The sequence below is a fragment of the Tiliqua scincoides genome, chromosome 2 (assembly GCF_035046505.1).
Source record: "Tiliqua scincoides isolate rTilSci1 chromosome 2, rTilSci1.hap2, whole genome shotgun sequence".
Classification (NCBI taxonomy): domain Eukaryota; kingdom Metazoa; phylum Chordata; class Lepidosauria; order Squamata; family Scincidae; genus Tiliqua; species Tiliqua scincoides.
In genome coordinates this window covers 230421940-230442808 of record NC_089822.1, presented here as the reverse complement: position 1 = coordinate 230442808, position 20869 = coordinate 230421940, and the positions used below count along the sequence as shown (strand labels likewise).

The window sequence follows — 20869 nt, the reverse complement described above, 5'->3', positions numbered from 1 at the left end:
CTTCCCCTGAGAAGACTTCCGGCAGCTTCCCTGCACTCATGGGATACAGTGGTCACCATTTTGGCGCTGCTGTTCCTCTGGGTGTCGGGAAGGTTAGAATTAGGCTGTAAATGTGCAAAGCAGTGCACACTTACCTAGGAGTAAGTGGGATTTATTACAGGGTAAAGGTGCACAGGAGTGCATTGAAAGCTGTATATGGTTAGTCTTTTTCAGTCCCTCCAGCACATAATCATCTTCGCTGCCTCCTTGGATCTCCTCACAGCTTGTCTCTCAGCATCTCTCAGATAATGAGAGGCCAGAAGCAGAACACTCTGCTTTGCCTCATAAGACCCTTCTCAAAAAGGACTGGTGCCTTCCTGCTCTGCAGTGAGGTACCGACACATCTGTAGCCCCAAATTGCATTACAAATATATTCCTAATTTGTCACTTCTTGTCCTGAGGTAGTGACAGGCTGTTTTATCTTCATAAGGTTATATTGGATGACAGTTCCTGAAAATTTAGATAAATATAATACATTTGTCATCCCTTCCCATATGCTCCAGTATTTCCCAAATGAAAACAGGGATGCAGTAGTCACATGCCCTGTGTGGGGAAGGGAGCCCTTTATTCTTGGTCCTTCTGCCTGTTTTTTCCCTTTTGGTCAGCAGGACACTCCATTAATAGAGGTGTTTGAAAATGGTGTGAGTTCCCTTACTCAGAAGTAAGCCCACTATATTCAGTAAGACTTAGGTTGCAAGTCTTACTCACTTGCATCCTATTTTACTCACTGGAAACCAACACCTCTACCCATTAGGGAAGAAACAGTCCAATTCTATCCTGGGCAGACCCAGAGCCTGCAGCCTCCACTGATTGTTCTAGGGTTGCTGGGGACAAGGAGAGGTAGGTACAGAATGCTTATATGCATCTACTCCACTGCTTCCTGGTACCCAATGAACATACTAGGTTCCACGTTAGCTGCTTTACTGGCATAAATCCAAGTAGGTCCAAGGGGGCATGTCAGGCTCCAGTTGGTGGCATGGGACATCAGTGCTGCCACCACCACTGAAATCCACCCCTAGCCTAGCCCAACCCCTGCCCTGATACTCCCATGAACCGCCCTCTCTTGGCTGCCAACACCACCACAGAATAGGCTCTAAAATGAGCTCTAGTCCATTATGGGCAGACTCAGCACATGTTTTTTGGCACCATGCCCTGCTTCATCAACTGCAGCTCCTCAGTAAACCAAGGAGCTGGGCAAAGGATCCTCAGGAGCCTAGGTGAAGTAGATTTTAGTATTCACTGACCTGGCATTCAAAAGCTGCAACTTTAAATTTGTGTTAAGCAGGGGCTTGCACTTAGGTCCTGTGCCAATGAATGAATTAATTAAAAATGTCTTGTATTCTTGCAATGTTTGTGTTTTGGTCAGTTAGAAAAGTAATTCACGTGAAGGGATAACAAACAATTAGAATGAGATTTTTGTTCAATTTAATATTTAGATACTCAAACACTGAAGCAAACTGCAAAGCAAGTGGAAGCAAGACAATCTTTCTCAGAAGTTCCCCACTGAAGGTGAGAGTTGATTCTACTTGCCCCACATTCACCACACTTCCTGCCTTGTTCCCTGCTGATCTAAGTGATGAACCATTTCCTCCCTCTTTCCTGGCACCTCTTTCTGTGCCATTGCGTTTCATACAACTGAACTTGGCCTGTATGCTCCCATGCCTTATTACCATAGTCAAAATGCAGGTCCACTTTGTGAAAGCTGTTTTATCTGCTCACTAATTATGGTTCTGACCACCAGATTATTGGCATCACAGCGATGACAGGTTAATTTGGCACTGCTGTGTCCAACAGATGCTTGGTAAATCTCATTCTGTTCTCTGTATTATAAGGGTATAATTTGTTCCAAGAGTTCCAACCCATTTTGCATAAACTCACATCAAAATTCTACTGTTGTTCAGTCATTGTACTATGGAGAGGGGAAAAAAGAAGAAATCTGGATCATTTAGTTAGCATCTCTCCATGTCATCTACTGTTAGTGCAATAAATACCCAGTTATTATTCATTTGTTGCAACTTGTGCATTCAGAATTGTCTTCTGCTGGGGGCAAGGGAGCATCTATCAAATTTTCATAGCAGAAGTAGTGTTATGATCTGTACTGAGAAAAATGTGATGCTTTCCCTACTGTTGACTGTAGATACCTGTAAAGAGGGTTGGATGGCAGGTAGTCAAGTCACGAGTCAGAAAAGATCCAGAAAAAAAAACAACACAACTATAATTGCCAAGGGTCTGAACAGCTCTTTATAGACTTTTCAGTTGAGGACATCCAGTGACTACATGGTTGGGTGGAGTCCAAGCACTACCCAGAGAGATGCTTGAAATGGTAGTCCTGGTAGCTTATATTATGAGGCAATCCATGCACAGAGCTGGGCGAGATCCCGGTGGCTCCTGACACTCACTTAAGACCATCAGCAATGGAGCGCCTCCCCCCGCCAGCTCCCTAGGTAATAGATACTATAATCAAATTGCCAGTAGTACTGTTCCGGGAGGGGGGGCACAGTCCTCGGTTTTGCAGGGTGCCTCAATGTGCCATGGCAACTGTCCCTCTTCCTTGCTGTCAGAGCCATTCCAGGCAATGAGAGCAAAGTGACAGAGACGCCTCTGTGTTGTTCTCACTGTTGGGAATGGCTCTGAGGTTGAGCGGAAGGGACCACTTCCCTGACGCATTGAGACACCCTGCAAAACTTAGTGCCGTGCCTCCCCAGAACACTATAGTAAATTGCTATTATTGAGAAGAAACATCTAATGTTCCACTGAAATCTACCATCTTGTAGCTTCAACTCATTAGATATAGTCCTCTTAACCTAGGGCAGCCATAAGAATATAAGAAGAGCCCTGCTGAATCAGGGCAAAGGCCCATCTAATCCAGCTTCCTGTATGTCACAGTGGCTAACCAGACGCCTCAGGGAGCACACAAGACAATAAGATACATGCATCCTGTTGCCACTTCCTTGCACCTGGCTTTCTGAGGTAGCCTAAAACTAGGAGGTTGCACAAACCCATCATGGCTTGTAACCTGTGATGGACTTTTCTTCTGGAAATCTGTCCAATCCACTTTTAAAGGCATTTAGGCCAGATCATCGTCACTGAGCTGCATGAATCGTCACTGAGCTGCATGAAATCCTCTGTCTCTGCTGGAGAGAAGGTGGAGTACCTCAAGACATGAGGGATGCAAACATCATCACGCTGTACAAGAACAAAGGTGACAGGGGTGACTGCAACAACTACCGCGGCATCTCTCTCCTTAGCGTTGTAGGAAAGCTGTTTGCCCGAGTTGTACTAAAGAGGCTCCAGGTACTTGCAGAGAGCGTCTATCCAGAATCGCAGTGTGGATTCCGAGCCAACAGGTCCACCACTGATATGGTATTCTCCCTTAGACAACTGCAGGAGAAATGCAGGGAACAACGACAGCCACTCTTTATAGCCTTCATAGATCTCACAAAGGCTTTCGACCTGGTCAGCAGAGACGGCCTCTTCAAGATTCTCCCCAAGATTGGATGTCCACCCAGGCTCCTCAGCATCATCAGATCCTTCCACAAGGACATGAAGGGCACTGTTGTCTTCGATGGCTCCACATCAGACCCTTTTGACATCCGAAGCGGAGTGAAGCAGGGCTGTGTTCTTGCACCAACCTTGTTTGGGATTTTCTTCGCTGTCCTGCTGAAGCAGGCCTTTGGAACTGCAACAGAAGGCATCTATCTCCGGACCAGATCAGACGGAAAGCTCTTCAACCTCTCCAGACTGAGAGCAAAATCCAAAGTCCAGCTGAAATGTCTGCGTGACTTCCTCTTTGCCGACGATGCAGCTGTCACTACCCACTCTGCCAAAGATCTCCAGCAGCTCATGGATCGTTTTAGCAAGGCCTGCCAAGATTTTGGACTGACAATCAGCCTGAAGAAAACACAGGTCATGGTTCAGGATGTGGACTCACCTCCCTGCATTACAATCTCTGAGCATGAACTGGAGGTTGTCCATGACTTTGTGTACCTTGGCTCAACGATCTCCGACACTCATTCTCTCGATGCCGAGCTAAACAGGCGCATCGGTAAAGCAGCTACCACGTTTTCCAGACTCACAAAGAGAGTCTGGTCCAACAAGAAGCTGACGGAACATACCAAGATCCAGGTCTACAGAGCTTGCGTCCTGAGTACACTTCTGTACTGCAGCGAGTCATGGACTCTTCGCCCACAACAGGAGAGGAAACTGAGCGCTTTCCACATGCGCTGCCTCCGACGCATCCTCGGCATCACCTGGCAGGACAAAGTTCCAAACAACACAGTCCTGGAACGTGCTGGAATCCCTAGCATGTATTCACTGCTGAAACAGAGACGCCTGCGTTGGCTTGGTCATGTCGTGAGAATGGATGATGGCCGGATCCCAAAGGATCTCCTCTATGGAGAACTCGTGCAAGGAAAGCGCCCTACAGGTAGACCACAGCTGCGATACAAGGACATCTGCAAGAGGGATCTGAAGGCCTTAGGGATGGACTTCAACAAGTGGGAAACCCTGGCCTCTGAGCGGCCCGCTTGGAGGCAGGCTGTGCAGCATGGCCTTTCCCAGTTTGAAGAGACACTTTGCCAACAGTCTGAGGCTAAGAGGCAAAGAAGGAAGGCCCATAGCCAGGGAGACAGACCAGGGACAGACTGCACTTGCTCCTGGTGTGGAAGGGATTGTCACTCCCGGATTGGCCTTTTCAGCCACACTAGACGCTGTGCCAGAACCACCTTTCAGAGCGCGATACCATAGTCTTTCGAGACTGAAGGTTGCCAATACAAATAGGCCAGATGCCATCACCACATCGTGTGGCAAGGAGTTCCACAGACAAATTACACACTAGGTCAAGAAATAAAGAAAACAAATCTTTGTCCTCTCCTGCATGACAGCCCTTCAGGTCTCCAGTTTTATTAGGAAGATTTCACCCTTGAACTTGAGTGCACAAGAGGGAAGGAGCTTCTCATAGAAGCATGATGATTTTATGTGGAACTGTGCCAAAAGCATTTCTAAGATGCTTTGTGAGTGTAGTGTTGTGAGCCCTCTAGAACTGATCAAGAGTCTTCAGGAATCAGCATTAATCTCCAGGTGACCACTGAATGGCTTCAGTCTTAATTGACAATTCTATTTGCGATTGCACTAGAACATCCCCCCCCTCCTTCCCTTTCTCTCTAACAACATCATTTTCACTGAAGAGTTTTGTTTATTTGCATAAGGTATTGGCCATTTTTCTGAGTTGGGAATGAACAAAGGAACTGTCAGTTTTAGGCAAATTCTGCATGAGTTGTGTCACTGGCTACAGATAAGTGTTTGCTCTGTTCAAATTCTCCTTAGCCGCCTTCCTTCGTGCACCAGTAGGGGGAGCTGCATTCTTAGAAATCGAAACATATACCAAGAATTTAAAATATCAATGGAAGTCTTACCCAAAGAGGTATTTTTTTTATAGAGTAGGGAAATGTGCCAATCTACAGATAACAATTGCCAATCCAGGCATCTGTGCTACTATATTATCAACCTGTAAAGAGAAATTCACATTTTCCCCTTTAATATTTTCCACATCCACCATTTCAACAGGAAATGAGGTGCCAATTTATTGCATGATAATTATTTCAAGACAACATGCCCCAGCTTTAAACAGATCTCTGTTAGAAATCAGAATATATGGGGAACTGGGTGGGAATAATTTTTACATTACTGTTAATAATTTAGACTTTTGTCCAAGCTCTCAAGACAATACATTTTAATGTAATTTTATCCTCATGTGAATCTGGTGAGATACTTTAGGTTGAGAATGAGGTGCCCATTATTCACACATCCCGCTGTGTGAGAATTTTCAGAACGTTGTTGTCCCAGACTTCAGCGGCGTGTGTGAAGAATGGGACCATGCAGGTAGGGCCAGTTACACAGCCTTTTCCTGAGAGTATGGCATAGTGGTTATAGTGTAGACTGGGACTGGAGAGAGTTCTGCTTGCTCATGAAACTCATTGGGTGACTTTGGGCCAGACACTGTATCACAGCCTAACCTACTTCACAGCGGAGACTTTCCTGGGCTGGGTACCAGCTGGTGCAGCATTTTGGGAGTTTGGGGGTGCTGTAATGATGTAATCACATCATCCATCCTCAACCTTCCAGGCTATCGCATTGTTTTAAATGCAAAAAGCCCACCTTTGGACCACCTCTGTTCAGCAATTTTTTGATCTGCTTCAGGCCCAGTCACTTCATACTCTAGTTGGCAAGCGGTGCAAACATGATTGTAGGTGACAGCGTGAGGCAGCCAAACTCTTGGTGGGTCAAAGATTGCTGAACAGAGGCTGAGATGGTATGGTGTCACCCTTCCTAAGGGTTACACCCAGTGCGGCCTGCACCCACCACACCCCCACTGTGGTGCCTTACAGCAGGGGTGTCTAAACTTTTTGGCAGGAGGGCCATATTATTTCTCAGACACTGAGCTGGGGGCAAGAATTAATTTACATTTCAAATTTGAATAAATTTACATAAATGAATATATCAGACATGGAACTTATATGAATGAATGACGGTCTTGCAATAGCTCAAGGCCTATAAAAGGCCTTGCACAAAGCAAGACCAGCCTTTCCTTTGCTGCTACTGTAGCATCACAGACGTGAAACAGCAAGAAGTGGAGGGACTTGTTCCACAGTTGTTCCACAGTTCACGTGAGAGGTAGAACAGTTGTCCTCACTCTGAGAGCAGTTGTGTTGGGCCAGTGTGAACTCCAGCAAGTCTCTGGAGGGCCAGAGGCTCATTGGAAACCGGGGGGCTCCCTGCGGGCCAGATTGGGAGTCCCCGAGGGCTGCAAGTGGTCCCCGGGCCAGGGTTTGGGCACTCCTGCCTTACAGGGTTGTTTGAGGATAAAAAGGTGTGTGTGTGTGTGTTGTTCTGAACTCCTTGGAAGAAGGGTGGGATATAAATGCATTAATAAAAAGTGATTATCATGGTTGAGCAGGGGCTTGAATCTGGAGCCGTCCCATCCACATTCAATACACTTTCTACTCCAGAACAGCAATTATAGTCTGTAAGGGTAGGATTTCACTTCCTGCAGACAAAAAAAAAAAAAATTAAATGTGTGCCCTCTTTTTTTTGGGGGGGGGGGCATTAAACCCTGTAATTCATTGCAATTTTGCCTTGGAATAATTCTCCCCAACTCAAAAAACGAGCACAGAACCAACTTCTGCTGTCCTTTCCTTTTGCACAGTAGGATGAAATCAGACGTTATTAGCAATGAATAGGAGCCAAAGCTGAACAGTCATTTTTCTTTCTGTAATGGAGCTATCTTGGTCTGGAGTTTGATTCCTGCCAGTTTCAGCAAAACACCTGCTGAAGTCAATGATTATCTAACCCAATTTCCGAGTGCGGCTTGGTATTTGCGGCTTTTAAAAAATTGAGTTAAAATGCTTCAGGATTTGAGAAGGTGCAAACATCTGCTGTTCTTTGGTGAGGCCAAGGATGGGCAACCTGTAGGGTGATATTGGAACTGCCATGAAGCCACAGGCTGGAAATACTTTGTCTATTTTGATTCTGAGTGATTAACATAGTTTGCATAACTTGAGCATGGATTCCAGTCCACAGCTGGTGGGCATGTTGTACTTAATGATGCCATTTGTGCAATTTCCAGGAGATTCCATTGGGGACTTTTTCAGTTTTTAAAGTTCCTAGGATGTTTTGGAAACCATCAATTGAGATCTTAGTTTAAAAGGTTCTGTAAATTACCTCTTTACTCTGACAAAATGAGATCTGAGCTTTAGTACAAAACTGAGCATCAGCTCTTTTTTAAAAAAAATATTTTATTTGATTTAAGGCATGGGTACAGGGAAAATCACATATATATTCAGGGTAATACAAAGGGAAAAACACTAGGGAATCACAGAACTGCCGCCAATACTGTCTTATTTCTTTAATTATCATCTCTTCAATCAATATTTCATAATAGTTTATCTAACCATTCATATAATGGGTTCCACAGTCTCGACAGGTTCCAATAACACAGTAAATGCCAGAATAACATCACTTTTTACATAGCAGCCCAGGTACATCAGTATTTCACTGTTTGTTGTAGAAAATAATTACACTCCAATCCAGCCCCATGCACGTACAGGAGGCAGGGCCATTCTTCAGTGGGAGCTAGGCTGAGACCAACTGAAGCGGTTGCTTGAGGCAGCAGATAGATAGTGGGTACTCATCTCTGCCTACTTACCTTCACTGCTCTTCCTTCTCCTTCCACTCCCTGGATTGGAAAAGGAAGAGGAGGACCGAGAGGAAGATAAAATGTAGAAGGGAGGAGAATTTTGAGCTAGAACATTGGAGAGTGGGAGGAACAAAGGCTGGGATATCATCAGGTAAGGAGGGCAGCATTTGACATGCAGCCTCAGGCATCAGGAGGTCTTGGGCCTGGTGGTGGCACACACAGTTTAAATACTAAGGGTCCCTGATATTTCTAGGGCTGAGAAAGAACCCATCCCGAAACCCCAGAGAACCACTTCCAGTCACTGAATACAGAACTGAGCTAGAGATAATACCCAAATCTTGATCATATTTTCAAGATACAAGAGAGCCCAATGATCATATGGGCTGCCCTTTCAGCAGTGGCACCTTAGCCAGCTTAGCAGCTGAGAGCAGTCAATGGTGGTGCTGGAAGAGCCTGAGGGCTGGATAAAGATCTTCCTTGGGCCACATCTGACCTGGGGGCCTTATGTTTGACACCCCTGATCTGGCTGCTTCTGTTGTTTTTACTGGAGGCAGACATAGAAGTCCAGGAATGCCATCACCTTTTGAGATTTCACTAGTGGACAAGGCTGGAGCAGTCATATCCCAGAATCTGCTACATTGGAGTTGGCAACCTTAAACACTCAAAATGCCATTTGGACCCATTTCCTGAGGAAAAAAAAACTCAGGAGCCACAAAACCCTTTTGACATCTAAAATGAAGATAACACTGCATATATAATTTTTTTTTTACCTTTATGCTCTTATAGGTCCCATTTTTATAATGTAGCCCCCTCTTGTAGCTTTTAGTTAGTTTTGTCATACATTCCTGTCCTGTGTTTTCAGACGCCTGGTCCTCTATGGTGTTTTGCCTGATTCCAAGGCCATTCTCTGCCTGAAGAATTATACCCACTTTAAGCAAATTAGCTCCCCTTCTTTCCTCCAACAAATGACCCTGGGTCTGCCCTGCACTCCTGCTGGACCCCACCGCCAGGGTAGCTCACCTGTTCAACCTGCAGAGGTCCTCTCTCCTGCCAGCAGCCTCCCACCACTACAGCAGACCCTTGGTCCTCAGCAGGTCTTGGGTACAGCAGCCACACACCAAACTCCAGTGTCTCTAGCAGTCCCTTAGTCACAAAGTCAGTCAGAGTATCCAGGGCAGAGTCCAAAGTCAATAAACCAAGTCACAGTCCAAGGTCAGATTCCAAAGTAAATCAGTCAGAGTACCCAAGTCAAAGTCAATAAGCCAAGTCAGCCTCCTCTCCAACCTGCACTCCTTCTCCAACCCACACACCCCTTCCTGCCTCAGGTGCTCCTTATATCCCTGAGGGCCCTATTGCCTTCAAGTGGCTGCAGCTGTGCAGCACAGTCTGCTGGATCCCCAGGCCTTACCTTTAAAGGGGCCACTGCTGACACCACATCTACCTCCTCACCAGATCTTCCAGGATTCCAATACATATGTCGGTTATGACATCTGCTTATCTTACATGGATACTAATGAACTCCCCCCCCCCCACCTTCTAGAGGCACCCTGCTGGAAGGAAGAAAGGACACAGACTCAAGAGGTGGGGAAGAGAAGAAGCCAGAGTTGGGGGGCAGCCACAGGCCAGCTTCCTCCCTCCCTCAGCTTCTGCCCTGCCTGCCTGTCCTCCCAACCCTCTCCACACTATCCTGGGAGTAAGCCCCATTGACTACAATGGAACTTCTGAGCAGACAAGTTGGTTGGAGCTCTCAGGTTGCAGCCCTCTCCACACTTTCCTGGGAGGAAGCCTCACTGACTACTTGTGAGTAGACCTGCACAGGAGGAGGCTGAGGCTACAGCCCTCCACACCTTCCTGGGAGGAAGCCCCACTGACTACAGCTTACTTGTGAGTAGACCTGCACAGGAGGGGGCTAAGGCTACAGCCCTCCACATCTTCCTGGGAGTAGCCCAGGGACTACATCGGGGCTTACTCTCGATGACCTGTGCAGGCTCCCACTCACCTGTCCTTGCGCTTGGCCTTGAGCAGGCTCCAAGGCTGCCATCCCAGGCACCCTTTCCTGGGAGTAAGCTTCATCTGCTGTAATGGGGCTTACAACTGAGTAGACACGCATAGGAGCAGGCTCCAAGGCTGCCATCCCAGGCACCCTTTCCTGGGAGTAAGCTTCAACCGCTGAATTGGGGCTTACTACTGAGTAGACACGCAGGATGTCTCCTCAGCTGTGGAGGAAAAGCCTCTCCTTGCACTGAGTGGGGACCCACTCAGGTAAAGACGGGCTGCAAGGGCTCACAATGGCTGAGGAGGAGAGCGTCCTGCTGGAGAGTTGGGGAAGGGAAAAACAGGGAGCTTAAGCCTGCAGAGCGGGCAAAATTGAAAAGGGAAACCAATGTGGGGCAGGTGGGGGTGAAGGTAGAGGAGGGCAGTGAGCTCAGGGGGTGGAGGGAAGCAGCCTGCCCTCCCAACACAGGTGCCTCCTGTTACCCCCTTTGCCACTTTCACTGGGAGGAGCCGCTGCAGACAGCTGAAAGAGCCACATGCGGCTCTAGAGCCGCAGGTTGCCGACCCCTGTTGTAAGAACAACATCAGTATAATTCAGTATATCCCCCCTATCTGTGCCAGGGCAATAAACATAAAGGGAAATACAGGTCAGGAAATACTTGAGGACACATGGTGGATCTATACTGGGGAACTGTGATGGGTTGCATCCTTCTGGCATGTTCTATTGTGTGTTTTGGAGATGTAAATATCGCTTGCACACTCAAAGTATTTACCGCAAGAAATGATGGTGGAACTCTGGGATTTATACTCTGGGCTGCTGTACAAAGTATGAAATTGCTCTTGGACACTGTTGTATGGTAGCCTCATCAGAAAAAAGAAAAAAAAATCATATTGGAGTGATTCATCACCTAAAAAATGAATGTAAGCCCGAGACTGGAAGATTGCATTATGTCGAAAGGAAAAGTGATTGTGGTGAAGCCAATCAGACTGTGCCACCCCTTTTACTGCTCATCCCATCCCGATGAGTACACAGTCATCACTTGTATAATAACATTCATGGCTTCAGTTGAATTACTCAGCAGGTCTGCACCTATTTAAGAGCCTTGTCTGGCTGGGAGCTTGATGCTGAGGATTCGGAACAATTTGGTGTGTGATTAGGGCTGAATAAATTCCACCAACCTGAACTCCCAGTAATGTAATGTTGCTCCTGTTCTTTGAGAGGGCTATATTCTAATACTCCTCATTTGAGCAATGCTTCAAGAGAAAAAAAAGGATCACAGCAAACATACACCTACGTATGATTTATGGGTGATATTGCGGCTGTCAGCATGAAAAGTAATATTAAAAAAATACATAAACTGCTCTGTATAGTGAAGCTGGTCCTGAGATTGTGCACAGAATCCTATCACGAAATGCATCATTACCCTTCACATTCTTACTCTTTCTGTCCAACTGCACTGTGGAAATTTGGACTCAAACTGACTTTGCATGTCTCCCGTTGACTGCACCTAGTCTTCTGTCATCCAAACATGCGTATTCTTAAAGACTCGTCACATGCCCTTTGGGTAATGATGCTTGTTGCATTGCTCACAGAGTAATCCATTTTCATTGTCATCCACAGAACAAACCCAATATGTTTCTTTGCATTATCAGGCTTGAATTCAGCTGGAGAATTGTTATTATCAACTACTGCACTCACAGTGCTCAGGGCACGCTGAATTGACTGGCAGGGGAGATGGCTTCTGCGAAATCAATACTGGATTCTTTCTTTAGTGGCAGTACAGAAGCACGTTAACTTTCTTACAGCACTCAAGACAAATAGATGTGGACCTTTGAGTCTGCATAAGCTTCCCTTTTGGCACTTATAGCGATGCTCAGAGCCAGTCTTATCTAAAAATGGGAGGCAAGAATGTCTAGATTTGAAAATATAGCAAGAGTACTGAAATATGTTTAATAACATTGCTGCCAACTGCTTGGTCTGCTATTTTAAAATCTTACAAGTTGTTCTTTCAGATCTGTTGCTTTAAACTTTACAGTGCAATCCTGTGTGCTGAGCCATCCCCCGCGCTGGCTCAAAGTGTTGCAAATGTGCCATAAGGTACATTTGCGGCTACTTGTGGGCTGGCGGTGCCAGCCCATTGGCCTGCACCAGCCTACTGGTGCCGTATCCCGTTTCAGCACCAGCCCTCTGGTTCCATATCCTGTCCCAGTGCTGGCCAGTACAGGTACGGTTGTGCCAGACAGTGTGGGGGCTGGGAGAGGGTGGTGGGAGGGAATTTTGGAAGCAGAACAAGGGGAGGATCAGGCTTGGATGAGGGCAGGATTAGTGGTGGCAGTGCACACCGCATCCAAACCCTCTTTCTGGACTGGGTGGCCCTGTATGGGCTGCCACTGCCAATCCTGCCCCCCCAGGCCCAGCCTGCCCTTCCCCACCCAGAAACCCCTCCGTTTCCAAAACACCCTCCTACCATCCTCTCCTGGCCCCCATGCATACAGCTAGCACAGATCTGAGAAGCTCCATAGGGGTGGCTGGGGCTTTACTTGTGGTAAGGTGGAATATATCTTCTTACCTGGAGGAGTCCTCCAGCCTCCTCCTGAGCTGCACTGGATGCAGCATTGGCCATGCGACCCCCCTGCTTCAGTGCAGTTTAGGATTGGCCTGTTAGATATTGTACTCAGACTGTTTTAGGCTGCAATCCTGTGGACATTTACATGGGTGTAAACCCAGTGAGCTCAGTGGGACTTCTGAGTAAATGTACAAAAGATTGCTGTGTTGCTGATTTTTTATTTAAAAAATTGCATTTATGTCTATTCTGTAAGCCACTGCAGTAGCATTTAGACAGACTGAGCGTTGCAACACATAAGTGTAAATATAAAATCCTAAGGGCTCAATCCTATCCAACTTTCCAGCACTGGTGCAGCTACAATGCAGCCCCAAGGTAAGGGAACAAAGGTTCCCTGACCTTGAGGAGGCCTCCATGACTGCCTTCCCAACTGGATGCAGCACATTCCCCATTGGCACAGTGCATCGATGCTGGAAAGTTGGACAGGATTGGGCCCTAAATGTTGCTGCTAGGGTTCAAAACTGTTGAATCCTATTAATTTGTTATTTTTATTATTTTTTATTTTGTCTCCAGGATTCTTTATTATTATTAACAGTACTTCTATACCACTTTTCAATGAAAGTTCAAAAAGCAGTTTACAGTGAAAATCAAATAAGTAATGGCTTCCTGTCCCAAAAGGGCTCACAATCTCAAAAGATGCGAAAGGACACCAGCAGACAGCCACTAGAAAAGACACTGCTGGGGTGAGGAGGGCCAGTTACTCTCCCCCTGTTAAAAAAAGGAGCACCCACTTGAAAAAGTGCCTCTTGCCCAGTTAGCAGGGGTTAACTTGATCGTCTAGAACAGGGGTGCCCAAACCCCGGCCCTGGGGCCACTTGCGGCCCTTGAGGACTCCCAATCCAGCCCTCAGGGAGTCCCCAGTCTCCAATGAGCCTCTGGCCTCTGGCCTCCAGGACTTGCTGGAGCCCACGCTGGCCCAACGCAACTGCTCTCAATGTGACAGCCAACTGTTCGACCTCTTGCATGAGCTGTGGGACAAGGGTTCCCTCCACTGTTTGTGTTTCACATCTATGATGCAGCAGCGGCAGCAAAGGAAAGGCTGACTTCGCTTTGTGCAAGGCCTTTTATAGGCCTTGAGTTATTGCAAGACCTTCATTCATTCATATAAATTCTATCTCTAATATATTCATTTATGTAAACTTATGTAAATTTATTACATATTTGTTATTTATTTGAAATGTGAATTAATTCATTTTTTTCCCCGGCCCCTGACAGTGTCAGAGAGATGATGTGGCCCTCCTGCCAAAAAGTTTGGACACCCCTGGTCTAGATTCTAGAAGACTAGGTAGAAGTCTGATCTAAAACCCATGTTGCTGTTTAAAAATGTTGTTGTTATTAGTTTATTTAGTTGTCACACACGTACACACGGTATGTTTCCAAGTTCTCAAGGTGATTTACATAGCAATAGGAATGAGAAGATAGTGCTCTATCCCCAAGGGGCTAATAATTTAATAAAGACACACAGGAAGTCAACAGAACAAGGAGAGGAAAGTGGGAACAGGGGTAAGTTGGGGGGGGGGGAGAATATGTTAGTATTTCACACACACACTTACATATACGTAGGTTTAGTTACGGCAGTGATTGTCAGATTTAGAGGCCCTAGAAGCTGCTGCCTGATTTATAAATGTCAAGGGGTGTAGCTATAAAGGTGATTGGGCAGCAGTGCTTCCTCCCCCCCAGTAGCAGCTTGTTTAACCCTTGATGCACGCAGCCTCCTCTGCCCTGTCAGTTTCACAAGCTGTGCAAAATTTGTTTACAACCCTGTCCTCACTGACTTCTCTGCATTGAGAGCTCTGCTGCACAGCTCTTTGGACTCCAGCCTAGAACTGCAAGGTCTTCTAGCCTTGCATATTATAAATAAGGATTAACATATCAACCTGTTGTGGACATTTTTCGATAGCGTATATCTTGGAATCCAAATGCCCCCAAGACATGCTACCATTCTCTGTACCTTAGGTGCACATCATGCTCTTATCGCAGCTCTTCTTGAAATCCAATTTAAAATGTTTCAAGCCCTTGACAAGAACACAATCACGCTCGCAGCGGCTGGAGTTGTTTGGACGCTCGGTGTGGCACGTCTCACTCCTGAATTGCCAGCCCAGGAAAATGTTGAGAGGTCTGTAATTTCTCTGTTTTTCTAGCTAGTCCTTAACCAAGCATCCAATTAGTGTTGTTCAATCTAGTGCAATTCTGCTGCAGAATGCTAATTGAACATTAATCATTGGTTACTGCATGAGAAGAATCATTAGGTCATTTGCCTGAAGCTCTGCTGAAAGAATTATACAGAGCACAAACAAACAAGAAGACATGCTGAAGTTGAAGCTCTGCTATGTGGAGTTCTGTGTTTCCTCTTCTTTTAATTAGATAAAAGACACAAAGCAGCCCTAGGCAGGCTGAGTTGGAGCAGAGGAAAGGTGTATGTAAAAATGTTTTAAAAAATAATTTTTTCCTCTCTGAATCTGTTTTAGAATCACTGTTCCCAAACTGATTTTTCACCCAGCAGGGCAGAGGTCCCTGTAATCTACCCATACTTTCCTCTTCTTGATGAACGAGCAGTTTGTGAGAGTTAATATTTTAGCTGAAAAATGACCAAAAGAGAAATTATTTTTATTTATACAGCACCACCTGTGTAAATGGTGCTCTAGATAGAGTAAAAAGACAGACCCCTGCCATGAGGGACTTGCAGTCGAGATCAGTGGTTCCGGAACTGGTGGGTCATGACCCACCAGCCAGGGAAGCACTTGTCCCTGCCACTTTAAGGAGGGAGGGAGGGGGGAAGGAAGCAATGTGATTCCTAGGATTGTGCTGCTGGCAGGGGGGAGGGGAGGGGGGCTTTAAACTAACCTGAGGGGGTGCTGGCCTCTGGGGGGGGCGTAGGAACATCCAAGTTTTTGATAGAAAACAGGAAGTGGTTTTTGATCATTTTTTAAACTGTTACAGAGGTTTGGGGACCCCTGCAGACGGATCTGCAGGGCTCCCCACATCCCCTGAAGGTCAGCACCCTCTCAGGAAAGTATAACCCCCCAGCAGCAGTGAGATCCTGGGGATCGCACTGCTGCCATAGCTCATCCCCTGCACATACTTACAGTGCTCTCAACACCTTGCAAGAGTTTGGAAAGCACTGGTCTAGATATTGACACAAAGAAGACACTGGAGGAAAGGAAATTGAGTCAGGTGCGTAGACAGAAAGCATATGCTCTGGGCCGCTTTAGGTTTACAAAAATGCAGAGCCACACAGTGAATAGCTTGAGCCTAAAGGAATGTTTTAAGACACTCTGAATCAGCAGTGAGAGCCGAGCGGAATGTTGATGAGTTTCATTTTGTGAATGGAAACCTAAAGTGTTTCTCTGTTTTTTGTCCAAACTTGGACACTAAAGCTAATCTGGAAGTTTGTGGGGAATTGTGCAGTTTCAGGCCTAGCCCGTAAGGCAGAAGCATGTGAACGGTGTGTGTGTGTGTGTGTGTGTGCTGAAAATGCTGAAAAGTTGCAAGGCGTGACAAAGTCTCAGAAATAGTTTGTTACACAAGGTATGCATTACTCATTTCAGAAATTCTCTTGAGGGCCAAAGAGACTCTGCCTCTTTGTGTTCTAACAGCAACTGCTAAAATGTTTTTCTTTCTCCAATGTGTTTCTTTCTCCAGCCCCAGGGACGTCAGCCAATATTTAGCCACATTGATGTCAATGAAGATGCTCCAAACTAATGGATTAGAGTTAGACAAACAGCTGAAAAAATGCAAGATAGCAGTAATTTTTGCCATCACTCAGTTAATCAAAGAGCCCAATCCTGTCCCCCACTATCCCACACAATGCAGCGGCACTTCTAGAGTGTATACTGCATGCGGGGGGGGGGGCGGTTGATCAGCCAGCCAGCGAGAGGTAAATAAAAATCTTTTTTACTTACCTCCTGGTACCTCGTCTGATCACATATGAGTCTCCTTGGATCCATGCCAGCTATTTTTCTGATGTAAGTCCAAGGAAGAAGGGGTCAGCGCAGGTTAGTAAATTGAGGAAAAGGTTCAGTGTGCACCTTTGCCACTGAGATACAACCTCTCCAACCTGCCCCTGCCCTGAACCTCTCCTGACCACAACTCATCCCCACCGCCACCTTACTTCCTTGGTGCAGCTCAAGTGGGTCATTGGTAGGCGCATGGAACCTCCAGCCATTTGTGCCAGCAGCTATGGCGCACCTGATGGCGGTGTGTCTTTCACATGAGACCCACTCATCATGGCACGATCCACTATCATAACTGGGGAATAGGATTGGGCCATAACTCAATGAGGCTTGAAAGGTTCCTGAAGAACATTTGTCAGAGTGGGCCAGTCCTCCCCACAGCTGAATCAGTGGGCAGGAAATAGATTTTGACTACATTTGTACAGAGTTTAGCACATTGTGAAATGAGCTTATGATCTGGTGATTGATCTTTAAAGCCTGGGCATTGACAAAGGTAGCTGATGCTATTGCAGTTTATATGACCACTGCAGAATTTGGCATTTGGCTTTTCATTCTGATTCAATTCACCGCCCATATTTTTGGGTCGTTTTGCCATATTGGCCTAGTTACAAGATTGGCACATGGGGCAAATATTATGAAACCATAATATTTCCACTTCATTATGGACCAAACTCTGCAAACATGAAATAAAATAGCATGTATCATCTAGTTTCAATGATCACATCTCCAATTGCCCTTCGAACAAAGAATAATTTTGCCTGGGATTTTTAATTGAACTTTAATCAAGGTGGTTGAGCTTCATCTTGGAGGTGGGTTACTTGTAAGTTCAGTGTCAGGAATCAAACAGGGATGGCTCAAGATTTTGGCTACTCTAGGTCAGGCAGGGCAAGGTTGGTATATTCTGGAACAAACTGAGAGAGCATGCACAGACTCTGTTGTAGAGTTGTTGCACACTCCCAGTTCGAAAAGAGAGCTATCAGTTGTGGAAGCATTATGAGAACCACTATGTGCTGTTTTCCACATAGTGGACACCTCTTGAATATGCAGCTGCTTCATCTGCCCATACAACAGAGCCAGCTATGGTTCCAAGCCACATATTTTGAAGACGGGGCTCAACAGCCTCCATTACTCTAGCTCAGGGGTGTCCAAAGTTTTTGGCAGGAGGGCCACATCAGCTCTCTGACACTGTGTTGGGGGCGGGGGGGGGAAGAATTAATTTACATTTAAAATTTGAATAAATTTGCATAAGTTTACATAAATGAATATATTAAAGATGAACTTATATGAATGAATGAAGGTCTTGCAATAGCTCAAGGCCTATAAAAGGCCTTGCACAAAGCAAGGCTGGCCTTTCCTTTGCTGCCTCTGCTGCATCACAGACATGAAACAGCAAGCAGTGGAGGGAGCCCTCATCCCACAGCTCACGCAAGAGGTCAAAAGTCACCCTCACGCTGAGAGCAGTTGCGTCGGGCCAGTGCGGGCTCCAACAAATCTCCAGAGGGCCAGAGGCTCATTGGAGACTGGGGTCTCCTTGAGAGGACTCGAGGGCTGCATGTCCCAGGGCTGGGGTTTGGGCACCCTTGCTCTAGCTCAATAGAAACCTAACTTATTTACAATTTTAGCGATGTGTGTCACAGTGGAATTGCAAAGTGCTTTTCATTCATTGTTTGAGTAACAACATGATTACAATATATAATAGGAGAACTTGCAAGAACTCTTTTACGTATAATTCCCCATAGAGGTCTGTCCAGGAGCCCTTCTCCATCCAGACATATCAGTGGCATCCCAAAGTGAGATCTTTTGAACATATATTTTCCAGTCTGCTGCATTTAGTGTAGGTCATGATTCTCAGTAATCTGTCAATGTAATGAACACATAGACTGTCACTTTTTTTCTTGAAACTAGCACGAGTATACTTCTTCATGTTGTCAGCAGCCAGATTATAAATGTCCCTTCTCTTTGGCACCTAATGGATTGGAATGAACTATACAAGTGCAATGGTTTTTCCTCCATAACATAATTGTTAAATAGCTTCATGCTTGTCTAAGTATTTCACATAGGACTGTGCTGAATAGATTTTAATCACTTTGTTATAAGTAATGTTGAGGCTTGGCAAGGGCCACTCAGTAAGGATGAGCAGGACCACATCGTTTTGCACCAGAAATGTTCAGTAGCCCTGGATTTTTTTCCCCCCATTTCACCTGCCAGACTGTCCTTGTCACTTCTGAATTACGTACCCCCTAATGATTGCTTGAGACAAAAGGTATGGAACAATGTATTAATTAACAGTTGCAGATAAGAATACATAGAAATAATGAGACCTGCAGCTCTTAATGCAGTGAAGCAACTGAAGTGTAGAGGCTGGATCATACGAGAGGTGCCAGAATAGATTTGGCCCACAGGCCAGGCATCACCACCGGACTCCAAGCCACACCCCTATTCACTCTGCACCACCTTATCCTCATCAACCCCATGAGGGGAACAAGGCAGCTGGACCACACAGGGACACTCTATGTTGCTGAGCCTTTGAGGCAACCCAGGTCAAGGAAACCTGTCCAACGCCTCATGCAACTGGGCCACTGAGGACTGGAAGTGGTTTCAGCCTTGCCTTTGATGACCTCAAGGAACACTCCAGTGGTCATGCTTGTGCCTTCAAACCTGCACTACCTGCAGAATTAAACTAACCAAGAGGTTAAGCAAGACGAAGAGAAAGGACTCAACCTCACCCGCAGTTTGGGGTAGGCAAACACATACACACTCACACTCAACTGTCCACCAATGGCCAGTCAGGTGAGCAGAAAAATTCCTACCTGGCCCTGAAAGGCAACCAGCTAAACCCAGACTGTTCACAGGGTGAGCAGGTGGGTGTCAGTAATGGTAAGCAATGAATATGCAAAAAAGGAGGCAAGCCAGGCACAGGTTGTTTAAATGCTTCTAAGCCCTGCCCCCACTCTCAATTGCAACCAATCATCCCACAGGTGAGGAATCTCATGTTCCTGGGTTAACCAAACAACCTCCCCCCCCATCCCAGGCTTAGAAGCCTGTGATTGAATTGCAGACCATCTTTCAGTTCAGTCTCCAAGCATTCCAACATCTGGTGCATGTCAATGGGACTTATTTCTGAGCATGTGTCAGGTGGCAGCAGCTCTGGAGGTTTCTACCGCATTAATGTACGAGGGTCGCCCAGAAAGTAATGCACCACATTTTTTTTCTTCAACAATTATTTATTGAACACAATGAAACTTACACACAAGAAAGAATGATGTTTCTTCTACACTCCCTATTTTTCCACGTAATCTCCGTCCAGTTCTATGGCCTTCCTCCAGCGAGACACACGGGCATGTATGCCCTGTCGGTACCACTCCTTGTTCTGGTCACGAAGCCATTTCTGCACTGTGCGAATCACCTCTTTGTCATCCTCAAAATGTCTTCCGCGAATGGCATACTTTAATGGCCCAAACAAGTGGAAGTCTGAGGGAGCTAGGTCAGGGCTGTAGGGTGGATGGGGTTACACAGTCCAACCCTGTTTAGTGATATGTTCTGAAGTCCTCAAACTTGTGTGAGGCCGAGCATTATCATGTTGAATCAAACATTCACCTGGGTTGTTATGGAGCCGAAGTCGCTGGAAGCGCTTCTTGAGTTTGGTTAATGTCTTCACATAAGCTTCAGAATTAATGGTGCTGCCTCTTGGCATCACATCAATGAGTATGACGCCCTCACAGTCCCAAAACACAGTGATCATGACCTTACTGGCGGAAGCAGTTGCTTTGAATTTTTTCTTCTGTGGAGATTGAGGATGACGCCATTCCATCGACTGTTGTTTTGTTTCGGGCTCAAAATGGTGAACCCAGGTTTCATCACCTGTCACAATCCTGGACAAGAACACTTCTCCCTCATCTTCAAAATGTTTCAGCAACTCAGAAGAAATGTTTTTTCTGAGAGATTTGTGGTCCACCGTAAGACAGCGCGGAACCCATCGTGCACACACTTTTGAGAAATCAAGAGCACGGATGATTGCATCCACACTTCCTTTGCTGATTGACAGCTTCATCGCCAACTGCCTA

The 20869-nt window shown here is 46.1% G+C and overlaps 1 long non-coding RNA gene across 1 annotated transcript in view; it reads left to right on the top strand.

Moving 5' to 3' along the window:
- Window positions 1–14644: 14644 nt before the first annotated feature.
- Window positions 14645–20869, top strand: part of LOC136640901 (uncharacterized) — a 59658-nt gene continuing 53433 nt past the window's right edge. The window contains exon 1 of the long non-coding RNA XR_010793831.1: window positions 14645–14968. This is a non-coding gene — a long non-coding RNA (uncharacterized lncRNA). The remainder of the gene's footprint in view (window positions 14969–20869) is intronic.